This window comes from Trachemys scripta, chromosome 4, assembly GCF_013100865.1.
Source record: "Trachemys scripta elegans isolate TJP31775 chromosome 4, CAS_Tse_1.0, whole genome shotgun sequence".
Taxonomy (NCBI): domain Eukaryota; kingdom Metazoa; phylum Chordata; order Testudines; family Emydidae; genus Trachemys; species Trachemys scripta.
In genome coordinates, this window is record NC_048301.1 from 110,025,251 (window position 1) to 110,048,804 (window position 23,554).

Below are 23,554 nucleotides of genomic sequence, written 5' to 3' on the forward strand. Positions count from 1 at the left end.
CCGTGGGGTAGCGGCGGCGGGGCTCCGGCAGCTATTTAAAGGGTCTGGGGCTCAGCCGCTGCTACCGCCCCAGGCCCTTTAACTTGCCGCAGCAGCCCTGCCGCCGCTACCCCAGGGCTCTAGCAGCAGGGCTCCAGGGACGATTTAAAGGGCCCGGGGTGGTAGTGGCAGCCGGAGCCCTGGGCCCTTTAAATCACTGCTCGAGCCCCCAGCTGCCACTGCTAGCCGGGGGCTCTGGCACCGGGGCTCGGGAGGCGATTTAAAGGGCCCAGGGCTCCCACTGCCACTACCCTCTGGGGCATTTTAAATCGCCACCCAAGCCCCGCTGCTGGAGCCCTGGGGTAGCAGCAGTGGGGCTCTGGCGGTGATTTAAAGGGCCAGGGGTTCCCGGCTGCCACTACTGCAGCAGAGCCCTGGTCCCTTTAAAGCTCTGGCAGAGGCCGGGGCCCGGGGGTAGCAGCGGGAGCCCCCTCCGATGGTGATTTAAAGAGCCTGGGACTCCAAAGGCCCCGCCTCTTCTGGTAGAGGCCCCGCCTCTTCAGGTGGAGGCCCCGCCCCCTCCTAAGGACTCCGGAGTACCGGTAAGTCCTTTTAAGTTACTTTCACCCCTGCTGCTGGTGTACACTAAATGTTCCCTACTGCGCGTTAACATAGTTAATGATTCAACAGCACTACAGGAACATGCACTAGGGAGTATTTAGTGTGCGCCACCAGGGTCTAGAGAGGCCAGTTAGTACACAGCATGTTGGTGCTCTTTTAAAATTCACACCCCTTTAGTGGGCATTGCTACACCATGTAGACAAACCCCCTGAAGCAAAAATTCTTCAATAAGATTTTCTCAGGATGCCTGTTTTTGCATCATATCCAGTTGCACTGCACTAATAGGATATTTCAGTTCAGTATTGTACAGCACAGTTCCAATCCATCCTTTATCAATCTATATACAGATACTGTATATTAAGCCTAATTCTCCTCTCTCATACATCAATGTAACCCCACTGACTCCAATGGATTTACACTGGTGAATCTGAGAACAGAATTTCACCTAGTTTTATTTAGATATAAAGCATTTAAATTAGCTAATCAAAGGGGAATAGTCTTATCAAATCATGCAAATATTTAAAATGTGCAAATATTTAGAGTTTTAAAATATCAGCAATTATACTAGCAAAATGAAAACTACAGTAATTAATATACTTAATTTCATAAGCTGATCATCAGCTGAGGACATGAAGGGATTCCCTCTATGGCAGGGGTAGGCAAACTTTCAGAAGTGATGTGCTGAATCTTCATTTATTCACTTTAATTTAAGGTTTCGCGTGCCGGTAATACATGTTAATGTTTTTTAGAAGGTCTCTCTCTATAAGTCTATACTATATAACTAAATTATTGTTGGATGTAAAGTAAACAAGGTTTTCAAAATGTTTAAGAAGCTTCATTTAAAATTAAATTAAAATGCAGATCTTAGGCTGCCAGCCTGCTCAGCCCACTTCCAGCCTGCGGTTCTGTTCACCTAGGCCTGCAGCGGGCTGAGTGGGGCCTGTGGCTGGGACGCCAGCTGGCAAGGGGCTGGCAGCAGGGACCCCAGACCTGGGGGTGGGGGTTCAGGGCAGAGGATGCAGGGCAGAAGGCTGGGTGTTGGGGGGAGGTCAGGGCAGAAGGTTGGGGGGGTGGGGGTGCAGGGCAGGGGGCTGGGGGGGGGGGGGAGGGCAGGGCAGAAGGCTGGGTGGTGGGGGAGGTCAGGGCTGGGGTGTGTGTGGAGGTGCAGGGCAGAAGGCTGGGTGTTGGGGGGAGGTCAGGGCAGAGGGCTGGGGTGTGTGGAGGTGCAGGGCAGAAGGCTGGGTGTGGGGGGGAGGTCAGGGCAGAGGGCTGGGGGTGTGTGGAGGTGCAGGGCAGAAGGCTGGGTGTGGGGGGGAGGTCAGGGCAGAGGGCCGGGGGGTGTGGGGGGGAGGTCAGGGCAGAGGGCCGGGGGGTGCAGGGCAGAGGGCTGGGGTGCTCGGCTCGTGGGGGTGCTCCCAGCCCCCTGCCCTGAGCGGCTCATGGCAGGGGTCTGGGAGGGATATGCCCTGTTCCACCCGCTTCCCCAAGGCCCGTCCCTACCTATCTCTGGCTGCTCTACGGAGCAGCGAGCACCAGGGCCGGCTCCAGGCAGTAGCCTACCAAGCATGTGCTTGGGGCGGCACCTGGAGGGGGGTGGCACTCACCCAGGGAGAGCGGAGCTCGCAACCATCTCCCAGCGCTCCGGCCGGCCGGGGAGAGCGGGGCAGCGGCCGGGCTCAGCGCCCTCCCCTGCCGCGCTCCCCGCGGGGGGGGGGGGGGGGATGGTGGCGGCGGGAGGCTTTTTTGCCTGGGGTGGCAAAAAAGCCAGAGCTGGCCCTGGCGAGCACGCTGCCGCTCGGCTCTGCTCCACTCCAGGGAGAGGGAGGGGGAGGAGGAGGGGCCGGAACGCACCACGCTGGGGGGAAGCTTGGCTGCAGCAGGCCCAAGCTTCTGCCTCCTGCCCCCGCAGGGGAGAGCAGTGGACGGGGGGGCTGAGTGGGGTGTGGGGCCGGGACACCCCCCCCACTGCTCTCCTCTGCGGAGGCAGCAGGCAGAAGCTTGGTCCTGTGGCAGCCAAGCTTCCCTTCTCCCCTGCTTCTTCCCCCAGCATGGCACTTTCCGGCCCCTCCGCCCCTCCTCCTCCTCCTCCTCTCACCGGGCAGGCAGTGTGCCACCCAAAATCAGCTCGCGTGCCATGTTCGGCACGCGTGCCGTAGGTTGCCAACCCCTGCTCTATGGTATAGTACTGCACCATTATTATTATTATTGTTGTTGTTTATTTATTATTAAGCTTCAACAACATGGGGATTTTACACTTTCTTTTGAAACTTATAGTGTTGGCAACTACAGAGAAAAGGTACCAAACTAGTTGAACCTTTGGCCTGGTCTGACAATTTCTGTTACTATAATGTCTTTCTTCCTTTCTGCAGACTTTCCTTATTCAGCAAGTTAAGCAGACTTCTCAATGCATTTTGGTATTTAACATTGAATATCATGTGTTTCAAATAAATGCTGAAACCTAATTTTCACGAAAACCACACAAATATCCAAACACAATGCATTCCTATCACAAACATTGTGTTGAGTCCACTCCTCACAAAAATAACAGAGGTGGGGGACCTTCCATCCCTCTGCTCTGAACTGTAAATTACATTTAAAAAGGACATTATAATTTACTTTTTAAATGTTCATAGCATCATAATTTAAGTATATTTCCTGAATCATTTATTCATGATCCTGCACATAATTTATTTTTAAAACTCTGAATGTCTTTTATTTAATTCCTCTCTCTGTCTCCTTCATATAGATGTTGATCTGATGGAGTTTCTTTTTATGCTATGCAACGTTCAGTTTAATTTCCTTAAATTACAGCAGGCCTAGTTGCTGCCATTTTTCAGTAAAATAAATTCTGTTCTTCTGAATGATTAGTGGGATTAAGAATGGCACTAATTAGAATGCAGGCTATATCTGCATTACACAGTATTTTACATTGGAGAGGGATAGTCTTATGACTAAGGCACTGAACTGGAGGTACTGAACTTAGGAAACCTGGGTTCAATTGCCAGTTCTGCCACACCCTTCTTGTGTGGCCTTATTAATCTTTCTGGCTCGGGAGGGGGGGTGTTGAGGCACCTTACACACTCCACTGCTCGGGCACTCGGTCCTCACCTCAACGGCCAATTGCCACGCCTCTCTGCGGGGCTCTGCTCTGGTCCGCGCCACCAGCCTCCCTGCTGGCTCCTTGCCGTGCCTGTCCACCAGCCACCCTGCTGGCCACTTGCTGCACCTCTCCACCAGCCGTCCACTCACCAAGATGTCTTCAGGGCCCCCCACTTAACACAGCTCTCAGGGGGACATCTTCTTGGGCAAGGGATGGTGAGAGTTCTTTTGAGGATCCCTCGCCTACTGGCATAGGCCTTTGCATCTCTGATTCTAGTAGTGGAAGGTCCAAGGCATCCAGGACACCTTCCACCTGTATGTCTCCACTGTCCAATAACCTAGATGTGTCATCATAGGGCGGTCTCATTGGTGGCATGGGTGTGTCAGCAATGGGCCTAAATACTTCCGCCATGGGGTTTAGGGCTGAAGAACTGGCACTCTCCCTCGGTTCAGCTGATCGAGACCGAAATCTCGTCTCCATTCTAGGATACACCATGGTAGTGTCTTCCTCCTCAGACTCGCTCTCAGGTGTGCTGAGTAGGGGTAGGTTAGCCACGGGGGGTCCACTGTCCATGTTGGATGATGGCTTTGGTCTAGCACATTTGTTCTGCCCAGTTGCCATGTTGTGATCCACTTCGTAAGGGGCGCCTACCAACTCCCCCACAGGGAGTAAAAGGTTTCTATGTACTGTCTTTATTTGCCCTGGCCCCACTTCGGATTTAATCTTGTAGACTGGCAGATCTCTCAGTTTTTCCACGACCAGGTAAGGTATTGCCTTCTGTACATATTGGGTTCCGGGAAGTGGGCGGGCTTACGCCCGCCCACTGCTAAAGGATCCTCCCCCCAGCCTAAGGGGAGGACCCACAGGGCCTAAAACCCAAATGATTACGGGGGACAACTAATGAAAAACCAGGGACAGGAGTGTGGTCAAAGGGTCAAAAGAAGGGAACCTGACGGGGACACCGAGCAGAGAACCCCGGACAGCGCCCACTGCTCCTCAAAGGTGTCAAGGGAGCCAGTGGATGCCGCCCAGAGGAACTCTGCCCGGATACGTGAATGGACAGAGGATCGGAAACAGGCCCCACAGTCACAGGAACCTCCATCGGCCAAACTCCTCTCCCTGGTTTTATAGATGGCCTGTTTAGCCAGGGCCAAGAGGAAGTTGACCAGGAGGTCCCGTGACTTTGTGGGGCCACCGATAGGGAGTGCATAAATGAGAAGGTGAGGGGAAAAGTGTAACCAAAACCACAACAAGATGTTGGTGAGGAGCCGGTGTAGGGGCTGCAACCTGGCACACTCTAAGTAAACGTGAGCCAGGGTCTCCCTCAGGCCGCAGAAGGGACAGGTGTCTGGGACAGGGGTAAACCGCGCCCAGTACACGCCCGTGCTCACGGCCCCATGGAGGAGCCGCCAGCTGATATCCCCGGCGGGCCTCGGGACCAGGGTGGAATAGAGGCTGGCCCACCGGGGCTTCTCACCCTCGACAGGTGGCAGGAGGTCCCGCCACTTCGTAGCAGGGCGGGACACGAGGGTGAGGAAGTGATATTGCCTTCTGTACCTATTGGGTTCCGGGAAGTGGGCGGGCGTAAGCCCGCCCACTGCTAAAGGATCCCCCCCCAGCCTAAGGGGAGGATCCACAGGGCCTGGAACTCAAATAATTACGGGGGACAACTAATGTAAAAACAGGGACAGGAGTGTGGTCAAAGGGTCAAAAGAAGAGAACCAGACGGGGACACCGAGCAGAGAACCCCGGACAGCGCCCACTGCTCCTCAAAGGCTTCAAGGGAGCCAGTGGACGCCGCCCAGAGGAACTCTGCCCGGATACGTGAACGGACAGAGGATCGGAAACAGGCCCCACAGTCACAGGCACCTCCATCGGCCAACCTCCTCTCCCTGGTTTTATAGATGGCCTGTTTAGCCAGTGCCAAGAGGAAGTTGACCAGGAGGTCCCGCGACTTTGTGGGGCCACGGATAGGGAGTGCATAAATGAGAAGGTGAGGGGAAAAGTGTAACCAAAAACGTAACATAATATCGGTGAGGAGCCGGTGTAGGGGCTGCAACCTGGCACACTCTAAGTAAACGTGAGCCAGGGTCTCCCTCACGCCGCAGAAGGGACAGGTGTCCGGGACTAGGGTAAACCGCGCCAAGTACACGCCCGTGCTCACGGCCCCATGAAGGAGCCGCCAGCTGATATCCCCGGCGGGCCTCGGGACCAGAGTGGAATAGAGGCTGGCCCACCGGGGCTTCTCACCCTCGACAGGTGGCAGGAGGTCCCGCCACTTTGTATCGGGGCGGGACACGAGGGTGAGGAAGTGATATTGCCTTCTGTAGTGGGGCAACTGCCCCACTCCCTGAGAGTATGGGCTGCGGCAGGCCAGTGGGACTGCGCAGACATGGAGCCAATGGGGGAAGGGCTTATTGGGAGCCAATCAGGACCCAGATTGGAGGCAGCCAATCAGGGCCAGGCTCAGCCCTATAAAAAGGCTGCCCAGGGAGTGAGCAGTCAGTCTGTTCCAAGCCTTTGAGAGGGGAAGGATTATCTCCAGAGCTGGGAGCACAGCACAGCACAGCACAGCACAGGCCAGGCCAGGCCAGGCCAGGCCAGGCCCATGGGAGCAGCAAGGTAACTCCAGCCTGGTGTCTGCCAGGCTGCAGGCCCTGAGGGGAAGGACCTAGCCGGTGCGAGGGGCCGAAGGGGAAACGGCCCAGGGACGTGGACAGATGGAGAGAGAGAAGGAGGGCAGGATGGCTGCCACTAGAGGGTCCCTGGGTTGAGACCCAGAGTAGTGAGCGGGTCCCCCCCACTTTCTCCCTTGCAGTACACCCAGCCATCGGCCATAGGGAGCGGCCATCGTAGACCCGCCAGATCCCTGACAAGAAGGAATTAGACTCAGAGGGTGTGATTGGACATGGTGGCTGGAATGTAGGACTACTGATCACCCAATCCCAGAAGGGGATGTGGCTGGACTAAGGGGCACTGCTGGAGGGCAGTGGTCCTGAAGAGGACGCCGCAAGTTGGTGAGCGATGTGGGCTCAGACGCCAACTGAGGGCAAGACAACAGATGGGACACCACCAGGAGGGGGTGCTCCTCTGGACAGAGCTAACTGCTGGAGTAACCAGTGGTGAGTTCCAACCTTGTTACACCTTCCATCTGTTGGCTACCTTGTGTTTGCCAGCAACATCCAAATTTGACAGCAGAACTCTATGCCCCAGCTGGAGCTCCTGCAAACACACCCTAGCAGTATACAGATGCTTGTTATGGTCTGAGTTTTTCTGAGCTACAGACATAGCTAAACAATAAGCATCCCACAGCTTTTTTCTTAGTTGGGATACAGATTGCTGATGAGTCTCATAGCTGTCTACATCCTGATATGGCAAAGCACAAGTCTATGAGTAATCTTGGCTCTCGCCCAAACATCAAGAGATAGGGGGTGACTCCTGTAACATCGTTCTTTGTGGCGTTGTAGGCATGCATCAAAAACACAACATGCTGGCTCTAGGTTGCCTTCGGCTCTCGCCGTAAAGTCCCCAACATATCTAACAGACTTCGATTAAACCTCTCTGGCTGAGGATGACCTTGTGGGTGATAAGGCGTTGATCTAGACTTTTTAATTCCTGTTATCCTCAGCACCTCCTTCCGAAGGTGACTCTCAAAGTCCTGCCCTTGGTCGGAGTGTATCCAAGCTGGGAATCCATACACTGAAAAATATTTCTCCCACGTCACTCGAGTGACGGTGGTGGCCCTCTGGTCACGTGTGGGATATGCCTGTACATACTGTGTAAAATGGTCAGTCACTACTAAAATATTCCTTACATTAGTCTTGTCCACTTCTAAAGACAAGAAGTCAATGCATACCAGCTCCAAAGGTTTGCTGCTGGTGATATTCTTCAGATATGCAGCTCTAGTGGGCAGAGTTTTCCATTGAACACACTGAGTGCACGTCTCACGTTTCCTATGAACATCTTCTGCCATCCAGGGCCAATAGAACCTACTACAAATAAGTTCCAGGGTTCTCTCCATTCCTAAATGTCCAAAGTCATCATGCAGGGCCCTCGTGGCCAGGGCTCTGTACTCTTTTGGTAGCACTAGTTGCGTTCATTGTTGTAAAGGGCCAGTGGTAATTCGATGCAGCACTCCCTGAATCAGTTTTAGTTTGTTCCATTCTCTCAATAGAAGTTTACCCTTAGGGTTAAGTGGGATAATCGCAGTGGAACTTTGCCCCTCCCTTTTGGCAAGTAGTGTATCACAAATTTAAATATCTTGCAGCTGGGCTTCTTGCCAGTCAGCTGCATTGAGCATGGGCAATGGAGATTGGTCCAACACAATATAATTCACTGAGGCAGATGGCATGCTTTCAGGGGGCAGACCTAGAGCTTCTGCAACACACCCATGAAGACTCATGGGCCTCTGGCTCTCGATGATTCACATGGGTCTCCTTCAGCTGGCTGGTCTACCATCACTAATGCCCCTTTCACATTTCTCATCCCACCGTGGTCCAAATGGTTCTAAGGGGCCATGATGTCTCTGCTCAGGAGCCTTTGGGGACCTCCCCTTATTCCCCATACCCCTTATGTGGTACCCAGGGGACCTTGCTGGTAGGTCCCCTGGGTACCAGTCCAGCAAGATCATTCAGGGGTTTTACAATGGTAGCATAGTTCTTTACAAATCTGCGGTAGTAGCCACTAAATCTAAGAAAGGTCTTGAGTTCTCTGAAATTACTTGGACGTGGCCATGTAGTGAGGGCATCACACCCTCTTGAGACACAATGTGACCCATGTACTTCATTGAGGTTCAGCAGAACTGGCATCTGTCAATGGAAAGCTTCAACCCATAGGCTTCCAACCGATCTAGAACTTTAAGAAGTCTTTCTTCATGCTCCCCCAAGGTTCTTCCAAATACAACCAGCTCATCCAAATAAACTAACACTTGCAGTAAATTCATGTCTCCCACAACTTTCTTCATAAGATGCTAAAACTTAGCAGGTACTCCAGAAATCCTGACTGGTAGCAGTCTGGAGTAGGCAGCTTCCACAGTGCAATTGCCACATGCTTCTCCAACTACAGGGCAGCTCTCATTCTTGTGTCCTTGCGCTACAGTGCTGGGACGAGCTCATCACACAGTCCCATGAATGTGGCTTTCCTCATGTGAAAGTTCTGCAGCCACTGCTCGTCATCCCAGACGTGCATGACAATATGATCCAACCACTCAGTGCTTGCTTCCCGAGCCCAAAAGCAGCGTTCCACTGTGGTCAGCACCTTCGTGAATGTCACAAGCAATCTTGTGTTGTAGCTACTACACTTGGTGAAATCAATGTTGAACTCCTCTTGCCTTTGTAGTTTAAGGAGTAACTCCACTGCCACTCGTGACGTGTTAATAAGAGCGAGCAGCATATTGGTCAACAGTCATCCATTCCTTCAGACCGAAGAGGCAGAGCACACAGCACACAAACTGTTGAAAGATGGCACCAAATGCAGATGGAAGCACAGGGATTGCTGGGATGCGAAGCAATGCATCACGGGGCATTGGGACAGGACCCAGGATGCCTCACGACCCCCTCTGCCTTCCCACAACTCTTAGCGGCAGAAGAGGAAGAGATGTTCTGTGGGATAGCTGCCCAGACACCGCTCCAAATACCGATGCAAGTGCCATAAGTGTGAACAGGCTATTGCACAGGCTGCTGTTGTGTGTTCACACTGTCAGCTGTTTCCCCTCAATGCTCTCTGAGCAGCGCTGTACCTGCCAGTGCTGTAACTCTGCCAGTGTAGACATACCCTATATGTATGTGCCTAGCACAACAGGGCCCCAATCTTGGTTTGGGCCTCCAAGCACTACTGTAATACAAATAATAGTAATACTATTCAGATATTAGGCCCAGGAAGAGGCATGTAGGGAACTTGCAAAACCAAAAAACAGTCCTCTGAGCATACCACAAAATAGTGCTTTCATAAATCTTAATTATAATGTGGATATTTGGCATTCAGTATTATCCACTTCAGAGACAAATATGACTCAGTATTAAATTACTACAATCTGTGCTGATGTAGGAGTAACCCTGACACTATCTCTTTGAGCCATTTTTGTTAGAGTAATTGCATTAGTAATAGCCAATTACACAGCAATCTTATGTTCCCACAAAATTAAGGTAATTACTGTAACTGGAGACACATCCCCCGTATTCCATCCTAACAAGGAAACTGGTTAGAGGCAATGTAATGTTTCAGTGTCTATAAAAGAGATTCACTAAGGTGTAATTATATTATTGGAAGTGGGGAGGGGAAAGTCTTTACATTTGGAAAGAGCATGGAAACAAAATTACAGTTGGGGATACAAATGTCTGTTCTGAATGCATGTAGAACAGGAGGCATTTATATTTAGGTGCTTTTCTCCAACAATACAGAGGAAACGTCTTGGGAACATGTGAATAGAGTTCTGTATTTTGAAAGAGGTAGATGTATGTGTTTGAAATAGATTTATTGTGACTTACATAAATGTACATTCTTCTCTGAACTGAATTACCCAGAGCACAGAGAATCTTGGGTTCATTTATTTTAATACAATAGTAAATGTGTCTGAACATTTACTTTAAGCAAACATTCAGAGTGCTACATTCAGCTCATAATTAGTGCATATTAATGTAATGTTGTATTTTAGCATTTACCTTTCTTTAGATTCCCTGATACCTGTACAGAGCTCTGGGCACCTCTCAGAACTTTAAACACGAGGTTAGCTATTTAAAAATTACCACACAAAACCTTAATTCATCATTTTTTCCAAGTACTATATTAACCGACTCTCACAAGAGCTAAAGTCCAGTGATATAAGAAACCACCTAAATTGTCTTTCAGCTTTCAGCCCTCCAGAGAAATACCAGTGAGAAAATAGGAGCACTGCACATGCCTATAAGATTAACAAATCCAGGGTCTGTCAGACCAATGGGGAAGTGAATTCTATAGGGTCCCTCAGAGAGAACTGTCACACTGCCTTCTGAGACTCCTGCTAGGTTAGTACAGTTCATGCATCACCTCTCATTCAGGGCCGAGCACTGAGCCTAAAGTCACAATCTAGCCTTTATGTATTTTGATTTGGAAAAGATGGCAAATAATTTAACAGGCATGCACCTTGTCAGCAATTAAAATTAGAATTTCATTAATGTCATAAAGCAACAATTAATAAACTGCTCACCCACCACAAATACCCAGCTCCCCCAAAGCTACAGAAATAACCAATAATGCTTCAAATAAATTATAAAACCTCCCTTTCCCCTTCTCCCCAAAGGCCTGGGAGCAAAGGTGGGCCTTGCAATATGTCCAGCAGATTAAAGGGTCACTGTCAACTTGAAGCCTATTCAATTTTAAAACATGAGTTAACAGTAGTTTCAGATACTACCCTTGTCCCTGAAACTCCCTACCAATCTATGTGGTTTTAGTCATGCTTTCCTATTTGTTTTTCTCTCTTGTTGCTAAGTGAAAGTGCTGTTAAATGCAAAGTAAAATGGGGAGAAAGAAAGATACACTACTGTTTTCCTCTGAACTCTTTCAGTTATAGTAATCTTAGGTGTTCCTTAACAATATAAACAACGCTCTCAGGAAGGGCACTCCACCATGTACTCTGAAACACAAAGTAGTCCTTCCCATCCTCAAGAAATCAACACTTGATGCTAGTGACTCTGGCTATTTTTCAGCAGGGACCATATAACATCAGTAGCCAGAGAATTGCCCTGGTTTCCTACAGTTTACAGAAGTTCAAGTAGCTGTATGTTTTAAGTCAGAAAGTCCTAAGTGGCACAGGAACTGGCTTCCTGAGGTGCCACTTATTTTATGTTGCCGCAGTGGATGTCAGTAGAGATGCTCAAGTTGGACGTTCCCTCATTATAAATGAGAGGAAATCATGGCAGGACATTCTCCCTGAGGAGAGGTTGGCTATGAAATTCACTTCTCTCCTTGGTCCTTCAGAGTCTGAACAACCCAAGGTATGCTGCAAAGCGCATCTTTTTGCACAGGCTTTCAGGGCTGTTAGAGTTCATAGATAGAGGGGTTGGAGAACACAGGATGAGGCAGGTCAAGTCTTTGGATATTCCCATATTGATTGAGTTTCTTTGGTTTCTGTGTGAGACTATTAACTAGATATTTGGTGGATCCTAACAGCATATTGAACATTTTTAGGATTTCAAATGCTGGGTCAGACTCTCAAGTGATGTAAATCAGCAAGGCTCCATGGAAGTCAACAGATCTATTCTGATTTATACCAGCTGAGGATCTGGCCCACCAGAGTTTTTTAATATTTGGGAGATACCTGGAGTTCTGGATAAGCACCAGGGAAATCGAAAGACTAGAACTTTGAGATCTTTGGTGGAAGATGCTATAGAAATGCAGAGTCTGGTTATTATTTATTATTAATACCTACAGCAAGGGAGATGACACCACTGCAATTATAAGAAACAAGAAGCCTCAGGGGCTTGGAGGATCAGTGTCATTTATTTATAAAGAAATGACAGACCATAGTACCATATTTAAGTGCAAACCACCCTGGGGCAATTGGAAGTTTCCAGAAGCCTCCAGGAAAGTGTTGAAAGTTTTCACTGCAGAGGGCCATCTGGTGGCAAAGACTTTGTTGTCTTTGGCTCTGGACATGGCAGATGCTTCATCCAGAATTATGGTATCAGCTGTAACCATGAGGAGAGCCTTGCGGTTGCAAAACATAGAGGACTTACCTTTTGAGAGTCATTTTTGTTTTCAGAAAAGACTGATGAAACTTTAAATCTGTTTAAGGATCATGGGCTACTACTATTTGTTCCTGGGAGTTTATACCTCAGCCACAAAGTGACATCACTATGAGGGTCAACAGCAGCAGTAGCAGTACCACTCACAGAAGTTTTTCTGCTAGTCATCCTTTTCTGTGAGGCAGCAAGACCTTTTCCAGAAAAGGTCAGAGATCTCAGAGGAGGAGGTCTTCTGGGTCCAGTTTCAACCGGTTAGCGAATCCTTCTCCAGCAAGCACCCATTTTGCCTTGCCTGTCTAGGGCAGCATTCTAGTTGTGTACCGCCCATCTCTGTCTTCTCAGTTTGGAGACTAGTTGTCTCACTTCTACTATGGTTACCATGGACAAATGAGTCCTAAGCATCATGAGGTCGGGTAATGCCATACAATTCTTAGCCATCTCTTCTCAACACCTTCTATCCCGTCCCTCTTCAGGGACCCTTCTTATAAGACATTGTTCCTGAAGCAGGTCCAGACTCTGCTTGTGCGAGAAGCTATAGAGGAGGTTCCCCTACAGCAATGGTTCTCAACCTATTTATAACTGTGGGCCACATATGCCACCCATCAGATGCTATCGGTACTGACTTCACTGAGGCAGCCTACCTCTAGGGCGGCGGGGCCGTCTGGTACCGTAGGTACCATGTCAGCCGAAGACCCTAAGCAGGCAGGCTTGGAGAGAAGCGGGAAAGAGAAACATCCCTTTCTCAGCACCGCCAATGCTGCTCAAACATGGTGCACCGAGCAGCACTGCAGTCTGTGGCACCACCTTCTGCCTCTATAGCACATAGTGTGGAATCATTGGTACTGACGACTGCGGTAATTTCATGGGCACCACCAACGCTTTCCTCAATATCGATGCTCTTGGTACCGCAGCAATTTCTTTGCTACAAAGACCTCCTAGTCTCCTCTCCTTGGTACTGATGTTACTCCAGCAAGCTTGGTCCCAAACCAATTTACACCACCATCCAGATCAGCTCCTTCTTTCTCCAGCTATGAGAATGATGATGAGGAAGGGGAGATCTACTCATCACATCACTCCTCACCCATCCAGACAGCCACCAGACCAGGCCCCCCAGAATAACCTGGATACCACCCCAGAATGGAAACCCAGGGGTGGTATAGACATCCATGGATGCCACACCAATACCATTCCTGCCACAGTGGCCCTATTGGGATCCATGAGGCAGCGTACTGTCACCACTATTATAAGCCTCCCAATACCCACAGGGAGAGATTGAGACATTCTCCATCATCCTCAATACTGGGACCCTCTGAACCCCCGGAAGAGGCACCTGGAAGAGGACCGGAGGAGACTTCTGACCAGGAAGTCACCCCAGCTACCAATTTTTCTTCCTCCTCTCTGTATGAAACTATCATGTCCCCACCACCTGCAATGGGTGATGAAATTAAACAATTCTAAGAGCTGTGTAAGAGGATTGCGGACTTGCTAGATATACCATTGGAAGAAGTTGAAGAATCTCAACACAAATTGTTTGGACATTCTACTAACAGCAATTTCATCCAAAATTGCTCTCCCAATAACATTGACACTCATGGACCCAGCCAAGACCATCTGATAGACCCCAGTAGCAGTTCCATCCACTTGTAAAAGAGGACAAAAAACACTACTTCCCTCCAACGGAATGGAATTTTTGTTTTAACACCCGACACCAAACTCTCTGATAGTAGAGGCCATGAATGAATGGTGCAGACAACATCATTCTAGATCCACTCCGTATGATAGGGACTGGAAGCAATTAGATTGGGCAACCCTACAATTCAGGATAGTCAATTATGAAGCACTGATGGCTAAATATAACCACTCCAATCAGTCAAAGATATCTGGATTTATTGATTATTTCCCTGAGGACAAAAAAAGAGCAATTTTAAAGCAGTCATCTTGGAGGACTACCCTCTAGTTTGAGCAGCCTTACAAGCTTCACTGGATTCCGCAGACGCAGTGGCACAATCCATCGCCACAGACATAGTCATGCTGCAAGCCTCCTGGCTCCACCTCTCTGGTTTCCCCAAAGAGGTACAATCCACTGCAGAAGATCTCCCAGTCGAGGGACTGAAGCTGTTTGCGGCTAAGACCGATGAGTCGCTTCACACCCTAAAAGACTGCAGGGTGACTCTTCAGTCCTTAGGCATCTATATGCCTATACAAAGAAGGAAGCAAGGAAAATACTACTCAGCACAAAGAACAAGATCTGCAATAGACGTACAACCACAGAGGCAATATGATGATTCCCAAAGACATAGGTTCACAAGACGGAGGCCACTACCATCTCGGCCATCAACATCCCAGCAAACCCCCTCTAAACAGCAATTTTGAGGGTTTGGTCGAGGACCTGAGATACTTCCTCCCTCCATTTTCATTGAACCCTCTACAACTAGCCATCCTTTTGGAGACCATCTGACCCCATTCCACCCAGCATGGCAGACCATCACATCCGATAAATGTATATTAAAAATCATTGAGACTGGCTATTCAATCCATTTCACCTCCTCTATTTCCCCCCCCCACACACACACACACCTCCCCGTCCTTATTCAGGGACCCTTCTCACAAGCACCTACTATGACAGGTCGTAAGCCATCTCCTGCATAGGCACCAGCTTCCTCCGGGCCCAGGGGGTGCTCAACCCCCTGCTCTGCCCCAGGTCCCGCCCCCTTCCCACAAGACCCCACCCCCACCCTTTCTCCCAAGTCCCCACCTGCCTCTTTCCCCACCCAGTTCTGCCCCCTCCCCTGAGTGTGCCCCATCCCTACTCTTCCCCCTTCCTCCCAGAGCCTCCTGCACACCGTGAAACAGCTGATTGCAGTGGGCTGGAGGGAGGGGGAGGAGTTGAATGGCAGGGCCCCCGGTGGACAGGAGGCACTGGGGGGGGAGGGGGGAGCTGGCTGCCAGTGGGTGCTGGCTGCCAGTGGGTGCTAAGCACCTGCTAATTTTTTTTCCATGGGTGCACCAGCTCTGGACAAGGGATCATAATATTCTCCTATCTGGATGACTGCTTATTAAAGCCTGCATCTGAGAAGATGCTTTGGAAACTATCCAAAAGACAAAAGCTCTCTTCACACAACTAGGTACATAATACACTTACCTTCACAAATAGAAGATATTCCATATATGGTGCCCGAATAGACAAACATGGCAACTACCTTTCCTTTACCAATGGTATTAGATTATATCCTGGAACTCAAAAAATCAGACCTATCAATGAGCTCAGAATATACTTTATGGCAATCATGGCTTTTCATCACAAAGTTGACGAGTTCTCAGTTTTCACCCACCCTACCACTAAATGATTCCTCAAAGATATTTGTAACCTTTATCCATGAAAACTAAAGGCCCAATTCTACAGTTTTCATATTCAGCATTTAAATACTATATAGTGATGGACACTATAGAAAACCTGGATTTGGGGGGGAGGGAGGGGGAGATTTCCTGCAGGCAAAAGTCCTGTTGGCTTTAATGGGAGTGCAAATATGCAAATCACATTTTTTTTCTATTCTATTTTGAAGCAGTGTTTGCTTCCTTAGGAAAGGATTTTTCAATGCTTCCAGTTGTTTGCAAATAGCTTGTCTTCTATTTTACAGTGTACTTGGCTTTATCACTTGCAGATCCCCTTTCCTTGCTTTGTGTGGTTCAGAGCACATATAAAAGTCAGGCTACCTGAGTGCAACAAGAGAAGTGTCAAAAATTTTCACAAAATTTCACTTGAAAATATTTGTTCCATTTGGAGAAACTTTGGGATCTTGGAATTTCATGCCCAAGCAGGATAGTGGCCATTTCTTAAAATTTTGTGCACTGCAGGGCTTGATTCATATGCTAGTGAAATCAGTGGGAGGCAGGTGTTTGTTCTGGCCCTCTTGCCCGTGTCCAAGTTTCTTTCCCCCAGATCTAACCCAGTGCGTCCTCACATGTAATCAATGGTCTGACTGCTAGTTGGCCTGCCTGTTGCGAGGTGAATTGTTTTACCTACACAGTTCCCCAAGTTAGCCAAAAAGAACAGCAATAAATCAGGAGTCAGCATTTTTTCCAGCTTTGGTGAGGCATATACAGTAGAACTTAGGCTAGGCAGGCAGGACACAAAATCAGCATCACTTGAACAACGAAGTTCAAGAACAGCAGGACTAACAGCACAGGCAAAGTTTGGTTGTGAAAGTCAATGCATACTTTCACACTCCAAACAATATTTTCAGCAGCAGCAACAACAGCTTGTTTTTAGTCACAATTCACCTAATCATAACTGTTTCTTATGATCTATAAACTACCCACAGATAGTCACAGGTGTCATAGTGAAAATAAAGGTCTATTAAAAGTATACTAAAATATTAACCTCAGCCAGGAGCAGCACCAGCCAAACTAGATAGACCTTGTGTTTGTACAGTGCCTATAGAATGTACACAGTGAGGTCCTGGTCAAAGAATAGGGTTCCTAGGTACTCATATGATACAAATAATAATAATAGACCTGTCAGCTGGGTCTTCAACTCTGATCCCGTCTCAGTGTTTTAGATGTGTATAGGTATGTCTACACTTATGGTGGCGTATAGAGTACAGACTCTGCACGTCTCCCTACCACATGGATAAAGACAGGGGAACCCCACTTATCCGATCTAAGTGGGACAGGAGCCAGATCCAATTATCAAAAATTTGGATAATCTGGCGAATGGGCAAAGAGCTTCAGCCCTGGGTGGCAGGGCACCTGCTGTCAGCCCCAGTTCAGCTAATCTGGAGAGTTGGATAATGGAGGCTCAGCTATACGGGGTTCTATTGTACTATGTAGATGGTGAGCATTGCTAAGGGAAGTAGAATAGAGACATGCCAGAACCTTAGAGTATATACCCCAAATGGCTCTCTCCACACCCAAGCGGTGCCTTCCATGTCTACACTGCTATTTTTAGCAGAGTAGTGTCCCCTGTGGGAGCCTGCCCTGCTGCAGTGAAAGGCTCTGGCAGTAGTGAAAGACTCGGGCAGGGCAGAGGCAGTGGGGAAAGACTCCAGCAGTCTTAGCCTTTCCCTGCTGCCTTCCCCCACTGGAGCCTTTCACTTACATGTGTAGCAACACAGTGCAGCATAGACACAGCTTTCCACTGTGGTGTGTAGCTACACATACCCTACACGTTGCAAGTGTACACAAGGCCGATGTGCAACCAAAGCATTGCACAGATCTGACCGTTGCTCTCCCAAACTGAAATATTTTCCTTCTCCCCTTTAAAACAATTCTTGTCCTGCTTCTAGTACTGAGAAGGGAATAAAATGAAAAACATGCAAACCCATTACCGCAGGCAAACAGCAAGTAAATGCATGCCATAAACTAGCATCAGTACAGTGACACCAGTGATGGGGAACTTCAAAACATTCAGAGTTCAGATAAGCACCCAGAAGTTTTAGAAGACTATAAAAACCTACATTCCCTAAGCTGCCCACAGACCCCAGATTATGCTGTTTTTCTGATCTCACGAGTGATAAATTCTTCTGGAAGCAGTTTACTGTTAAAATAAGCTAATGCCACAGGATAACTCTTGTGTCAGTGTACAGTGTCACCAGGCATACAGCAAATATTATAAATGACTTAGTTGTTTAAATACAAAGGCTACAATATCATTTTCAGAACAGATGTCCTCTGTCAGTGTGATGAGTGAGCATCTGATGTAAAATTTCAATGAGTAATTTAGCAAACACGGCATTTGTACCAGAAAGATCAAAAGCAGCTCACATGAAGGATGCTGTTGTGTTTCATAGCTCTTACACAAGTACTAAACATATCCTAGCACAATATTTGTGAAGACTGCATGTATAAAATCCCACTTCAGTCATGTTCAGATTCCTGAACAAACTTTAAGAAGCCAGTGGTGTGTGAAACCTGATAAAGAAAGCAAGCTAATAACTTGATTGCAGTAAAATCAGAAAAGCCAATTACCCACAACCAAAACAGATACATCGATGAGGTACAAATGCATTGCCATCTTGTTTAATCTATGTCTTAAAGGTAGCGTGGTCTTTTACATGTGTGATGAGAGGCAGCAAGTGCTCTTTCTGTCGGACCAGAGAATTGCAAAGGAGGCAGCTCCAGCTGGACATTTCATTCTGCTTAAACACCTGGCTGATGGGCATGACTTTGTGGAGTGGGTCAAACACAGGAGGACGTTTAATGTGACTGCAGTGGAAGTGAGAAGCACAGTCAATGTACCAGTTTTGGGGAAGCATGTCTTTGGTGAAAGCAGAGAGAGACACCTGTCTTGTGTTTTGAACACTGCTACTTAGCAGATACCTGGGAGTTGTAAACTTTGCTGTTGCTTTTTTACATTGGATATCACTCCTAAGAACATCAAGCCTTTAATGTGGTGTTCACCCTTTGGTATTTAGCTTAGCTTCCATGACTACCAATTTTAATTTTACTAACATAAAATGAAATTGTTACTAAACCAAACTGATTTAAAGTTTACCAGCCTTTAATGGAACTTTTCACAGTGACATTTACAGTAACTTTTTTAAGTTAACATAGTTGTTTTTATTTTTACAGCATGATGAGAAATTAGCAGCAGGTAAAGTAAATCTATTTGTTCTATTCCAAGTAGTTAATGTCCAGATTTTGAGCTGTTAATCTTCTTTTGATGTTCATAAATTTCACTGGTGTTGAATTTTTATAACCTAAATTCAAAAAATATATATTCACTACACATGTTCCGCCTTTCCCCAATCCCACCTCTGCAGACTCCAGGATTTGCAGAAGACTGTTGCCTGCCTTTTTGCCAGTCCAAAAATAAAGGCTTTTTAATGTAATTTTTTGCGTTATGCTATGAAATGGTTGAACCTCCAGTATATACATGGGATTTTCCACTGCACTCCATGCTGGCCTAACTCTGCTCCCATCAAAGTCAGTGGTTCACTGGCAGCAGGGTTAAGGTAACACTAAACATTGTGGAAAATCCTGCCTGTGTTCAGTCTTTTCCCCTTGATTTGAAGTGAATTAGCAAAGCAGGGGACAGATCCTCAGCTAGTGTAAATTGTCCAGTGGATCTATGACAATTTATAGCAGCTGAGGGTCTGCCCCAAGGGTTTTGCCTGCATCCCAGATCGAGAAATTTATTTGTCTGGGTAACATTTTAAAAATCGACATATAAATGCTTCTGGCAGATTTACTTGTATATTAAATTTTTAAAATTACTTTTTAACACCGCATTCAAGTCCTCCAGGTCAAGCTTGTAATATTGCTCTTCACTATCAGAAGCATATCTTCTACCATCTGTTAAAAATTAAAAATGAGAGAGACAAGTTACCAGTGAAAATGTTTTATCAATACATCATTCAAAACAAGGCACAGGTCTGGATGGTTTATTATAAATATTCAGTATGCGTGTGAGAAAGCCACACTGAATCCAGACAAAGATGTGATTTGCTGAGCTGTGTGAGGGAGCTAGGAACTCCTGAATCTTGACACTGACTCCTCCTTTGGTGTTGGTCAGGTCACTTAACTTCTCTGACCTGGTCTCTACTAGTCAAGAAGGCATTGCAACAAACCATTCATTGAGCTTGCAATGCCTGTACAATCATAGGTATGCACAGCACATTTCATTAGGGTGTGCACCCAGGGAATATTTTTTTTTAGAGGCAAACATTTATTGAAAACTCAATCGTAAAGGACATTATTTTTATTCATCAAACAAACTAAAGAAACTAAAACTTAACTCAACTTTTTTTTTTTTAATTAAGAACTAAACTTTACTTAAATTAAAACACAAAGCCACTTTTTTTGAGACATTAGGGTGTGCCTGGGTACACCCAGCACACCCTGCATGCACGCCTATGTGTACAATGCCTTGTGTCCTCATAGACAGCAGCTGTCCAGTGTTTTGCAAGAGCTTCTTGTACTGGTTGCTTGCAGTTCTGGGACAAAGTTCACCCCTACAATGCAGTGCTTCGCATATGGAAATTACTCAGGCATCTCTGCTGCCAGCAACACTGCTCCATGTTATGGGAAAGAAGTTTCTGTGGCCCTAGAATGCACTTGGTACAGTACAAGCATAGTTGTAAAGAATATTGCATATGCACCAAAATGGTTTAGTTCAAAAATATTCCTGTGTGGAAATACCAGACCATTGCAAGGACAAGCAAGAAAATGAACTGTTTCATGCAGTCATATCTCTGCAGTAGTTTCTTTGCTTCATATAAACACATCTTCTCTGGAAAAAATTCTGGACTCCAGCTGATGATCTCTTAAAATTTGTCAAGAGAAGCAAAAGTGATTTTAACTACCTGTGAGTTCCCTTGATCCTGGGCCATCTGGATGTTGGACAGCTTCTCTGGCATAGATTAGAGTAGCTTGAAGATTTCTCTAACTTGTACCCACTGCCAACAGCCCTACGAGGTCATTATGATACCTGGGGATCGCTGGGAACAGGGAAACTGTGCTAATCCCCTCTTTCCCCCAGCTTTGCCCCGTGTACTGGCCACCAGGAGGAGGCTGGGTTGGAGTAAAAGCCATTATGGTGGCCTTATTGGTTCTATGCCATCCAAGAATCCCCCTACACTGGGGAATATTCCTGTGGCTGGTTAAACGAGCCTCATAGCCATTGCCCATCAGTGAAGCAGGGCCAAATTGTCCTAGTGGTGGAAGGATCTAGGCCTACAGCTGTGATCCACCTCTGAAATATTTTGATTTTTAATTTGATCCACTCCAAGATTATTATTTATCTACATTAACATCTCAACCTATAGTCACAGGAAATAAAACTTCTTAAGTAAATCAGGTTTTAGAGGTTTATGAATCTGAGAGCTTACAGTAATTATGAATGAACTCTTTGGTCATCACTCTCCAGAAGCATATTGTTCCCACAGTATCATTTATAAAATTCTTCCAAGCCTGAAAGAGCATTTCAGACCTTGTCACAGTTATCTCTTTTTGCAAATGTCATCTGGCTAATATAGGAAGACATTGAGTAGGTGTAGTGCTAAGTCTCTACTTCAGGTACCTTTTGTCACTTCTCGTCAATTAAACTAGTTTGCTTTCAAAGATATAACTAAATAGTGCTGTCTACTCTGTGACATTCTGTTGTCAAACAATGGCAAACTTTATCAGATTGCCCTCTGTTGCTAGCTCTTGTCTTTCTCTAGTTATTTAATTAAATTAGATGATTGCATACTTTATAGACTCCTCTGAGAATCAACGAAACAAAATACTTGTTTACTTACCGTAATTTAAAAAATCTGAATTGAAAGTTAATTTAAAATCCTGCACTGGAATGCATGGTTTGTTCTACAGGTAGAGACATTTGAATGCTCGGAGATTATTTGTTTTCAAGACTGGACACTAGCAGTAAAATTGGTTAAAAGTAGACAGTACAATATACAATTACCACTTTTAATCAAACTGTTTTTGGGTTGACTTTATAACAAGTACATGAAAATGTACAGACATCACAAAAATTAGAAACACAATCTTATTTTTCTGCCAATAATTATTGTACTATTTGTCCAAGGCACTAGTATTTGTAATTGTAAATAATATGTTGTGTAAAAGAAAGACATGACGGTGGTATTAGTAGAAAAATAACATTTCTAACAGAATTTGTACGTAACACAAAAAAATTACCAGTACTTTGGTATTCGGATATCCTTACACAGAAAATGTATTTGTATATTTCACGGTGGTACAACTTTCATATGATAAAACAGCTTTATTAACTTACCAGTGTTTTTATTTAATGTGGTATTTTAAAAAATACATATCAATTCAGTTTCATAACTATTTTTTAGTCCAACTAAGCATTTAATCTCACTGTGCAAATGATAGGCTACTGAATCTAACTTACATCGTCCTTTGAGGTATAGCATTGATTGTGGGCCCCAATTTCTTGCTATGAGTTTGTTCTGCAAGTTGCAAAAACAAAGTAGAAATTATTCGGCTAGAAATGAATCCTCTCATAAAGTCCTGCAGAGACATTTTTAACCCAAATTTTACCTTTGGAGCACACCAAGATTCAACTATAAGAAAAACCATGAGGATGGCACAGGCGCAAACCACTGCAGTTTTAGTTTTCTGTAAGAAAATAATAATTTAAAAAAATATATTTTTGTCTTTCATAATACATTTAGCAAAACGGAGCAATGAATATTATAAATCAAAGTTCATGCACACTCTGTATTCATCTTACCATTTTAGCACGTCTGCTGCTGTCACTCTATCATCCAAATGCTGTCAAAGATTTGGTTTGCCACTCTCTCACTGGAAAAGAGCTTGAGCAGCTGATGATCATAAAACATGCAAACCTCAGTTCAGCTGGGCATGTTTTTTTCCAGCAGTCAGTTTTAAAGGTGACAATGTATAGATGCAGTTTAATATGCAAAAATTAGGTATACAGAATCTACCTTCCTTTGTGATCAAAACAACAAAATTATTGTGTCGGGCTCTTTTATACCAGGGTAGTTAATGACAGTTGTCCCCGTGAGATCCGGAAACAACCTGTACCCAAAGGAAAAAAAAATACAAGAGAAAAGTTGACTAAATGTCAAGCATTCTCATTAGATGCTGCATATGTGTAATTTGCATCTTCCGCCCTGTTTTCTACCATGGTAAACACCTGATAATGGGGAGGGTTGAAAAGGAAAGTTTCCCTATTCATTGACTATTTTATATGCTCATTTATCCATCACTCTCTTCTGTTCTCTTTAGTTGGTTGTACCGTACTCATTACCATAGCACCTATGTAGAGCTACACATTTTATTTTACTTGTATGTACTGTTCCAACCCTTCCTTGCAGTTGTTACTTGTTTTTTATCCTATATGCCATTCATCCTGTATGGCACATAAAATATACATTCAGAGTATTTTATTTCATCTCTTTGGTGTGTTGGCTTAAGTCCTTTAGATCATTTTATTGTAAAGTCAATGACTCTATACATTTATATGCTCATTTCAAGAGTTCAGATTCATTAGGAAATGAACTAGTCCCTGTTATATCTGTTCCCATTGATTACACAGAGCTGGGCATGCCACTGTTTCTTTTATACTTTTTAAGCGTATTAATGGCAAGATGAAAAGCAACAACACGTACATGAATTTCCTACATTTACAGGACTTTCCAGA